We start from the raw sequence: 2,918 nt of genomic DNA, 5'->3' as shown, positions 1-2,918 counted from the left end.
ACGGTCAATGGCATAAAATGCTATGAACAACCAACCACTCTTCGCGGACTTCGTTCGTTTTTGGGATTAGCAAGTTATTATAGATGTTTTATCAGAGACTTTGACAGCATAGCAAAGATATCGAGAACTCTTAGAGAAAAAGAAGAACAATTAGCAACAAATGAAAGAGAACTCTTAGCAATAGTATGGGCCACTTAACAATTTAAGAAATTATCTATATGGAGTAAATCAGTTGAACATTTATACTGACCACCAACCTCTCACGTTCGCAGTTTCGGATAAAAATCTAAACACTAAAATTAAACGCTGGAAATCTCTCTTAGAGAGTTTCAACGCAAAGATCCTTTATAAATCTGGTAAAGAAAATCATGTCGCCGACGCATTGTCAAGACAACACATGAATATGATAGAAATTGAAACGGAAGCACACTCTGACTGTGCCACTATGCACAGCGAAGAGTCACTGACCTACACCATTGAAACGGTGGATAAACCGGTCAATTGCTTCCGAAATCAGATAATACTTCAAGAGGGTGAAAGCTTATCAAAGCGATCATTTATAATATTTGGATCAAAAAGCAGGCATATAATATCATTCTGTTGTAGAGATTCGCTGCTAAAAACGCTGGAGGAGGCTATAATTGACAGCGTTGTAAATGCTATTCTACCAGTTTTAGCAAAAATTCAGCACCGTCTGGTTGAACACCACCCTAACATAAAATTCTGTCACACAGAAAAAATGGTTACAGATATCTTCAATGAAGGTGACCAAAACGAAATAATAGTTGCCGAGCATAACCGAGCTCATAGAGCGGCACAAGAAAATGTGAAGCAAATCTTAACTGACTATTTTTTTTCCAAAAATGGTTAAGAAGGCAAACGAAGTAGCAGCAAATTGTCGAATTTGTTTAAAATCGAAATACGAACGACATCCAATAAAACACGTTATTGCAGCTACGCCAGTGCCAGGTAGCATCGGAGAAAAATTGCACGTCGATATTTTCTCTACGGATCAGGATAAGATGCAGAAAATTGCATCTAGGACCATCATAGATGTAAAACCACCTATATTACAACTAATGAACATTTTTCCGAACGTTAAGACAATATACTGTGACAATGAAAAGTCTCTAAACTCAAATACCATAAAATCAATATTATTAGAATACAATAATGCGAAAATTTTTAATGCTCCCCCACTTCATAGTGCATCTAACGGACAAGTGGAGCGTTTTCACAGTACTTTGACTGAAATAGCTAGGTGCCTGAAACTCGGAAGAAATCTGAATGACACTGTTGATTTGATTTTATTAACCACTATAAAGTACAATAAGTCAATTCATTCCACTACCAATAAAAAAGCCTATAGATATCTTTTATTCTTTTATTGCGGACTCATTTCGAAATCGCATAGAAAAGGTACAGACCACTGACCTCTCATATCATAATAAGGGTTGTCAGAATATGACGTATAAGACCGGCGATAAGGTCTTAGTAAAGGGTAACCGAAGACTAGGCAATAAACTTACCACACTTTATACAGAAGAATTAGTTGAACAGGATCTAGGGACCACTGTTCTTATAAAAGGTAGGAGGGTTCATAAGGACAACCTTCGACCACCCTAACACATAAATGTAATTAATGTCACTCTTTAATTGCAGATTTATTTCAATAGTACTCCTTTTGTCCACAACTTTATAGGAAAAACTCACGGACTATACGAACAGTATTATATTATACTATATTCCTATCCTAGACGGCGACGCAATCGTTTGGGAGCATTACGGCTACTTGACCCACTACACCAACTTGACGATGTATACAACAATGAATGATGAGACTAGAAACTTAACCAGTCTCATATGAGGAAGATACTAGATTCTGATATAATGCACATCGAAACACTATTGCGAACAGTGAACGTTCACCACCGTCAAACATGAAGCTTAAACTTTTTAGGCACGACACTTAAAATCATCGCCAGCACCCCAGACTTTGATGATTTCCAGAGACTACAGATGATACAGGCCATGCTCGTTGACTCCAATAACAAACAGTATAGGATAAATACTCGTATTCAACAGAAGATTTTAGAAATAACAGAAAAATAAATAAAATGATTCCTACAACTAGAAAAGAAAAGATCGATACACATCACTTATACAAAATAATGTTAGCAATAAATAAATAAATAACTCTCGAGTTACAAGCTGTCACAATTTCTATAACATTAGCCAAACTTAATTTAATTAGCCCTGTACTACTAGACAATAATGATTTAAATACACTTATCGACGAGCACTCTACCAACGTAACTATAATAGAAATATTAGGAATGTCTAAAATTAAGGTTTTACAAAATAGTGACAGTTTGTATTTTGTCCTAATTTATGGTTTTCTAAAGAATTATGTAAATTAAAAAATAGAAAATCTCGTGCTTTTAAACTTTTTAAAAAAACTGGTTTAGTTGCTAACTATTCAAAATATTCTAAATTGCGTCGACAATTTGCTGAACTTAACAAAATATGATATAGTAATTATATAAATAAAGTAAAAAATAATATTATACTTAATCCAAAATTGTTTTATGGTTTCGTCAACTCCAAACGCAGGATTTCTAATTTTCCGTCCGCTATGAAATATAAGTCTAGTATGTCCAGTGACAATCACACCATTTCTAATATGTTCGCTGAATTCTTTAGGTCCAATTACTCTTCAAAATCTCCACAAAATGTTCCGCATCAGCACAAGTTAACGCACCTACCATTTCCGAAGCAGACGTCTTAAATCAGTTAAATATGTTAGAACAATCATACAATTAAAATATCCTATACCTAAGATAGTTTGTAAGAAATTTAGCTTATTCGCCGTTTCGCACCAAGGACGAGTACTACATTTTGGAGAAACCAATACCGTT

The sequence above is a fragment of the Bactrocera neohumeralis genome, unplaced genomic scaffold (assembly GCF_024586455.1).
Source record: "Bactrocera neohumeralis isolate Rockhampton unplaced genomic scaffold, APGP_CSIRO_Bneo_wtdbg2-racon-allhic-juicebox.fasta_v2 cluster11, whole genome shotgun sequence".
NCBI classification, from domain to species: domain Eukaryota; kingdom Metazoa; phylum Arthropoda; class Insecta; order Diptera; family Tephritidae; genus Bactrocera; species Bactrocera neohumeralis.
The sequence above is the reverse complement of the archived record's forward strand: the minus strand, read 5'-3'. Positions refer to the sequence as shown.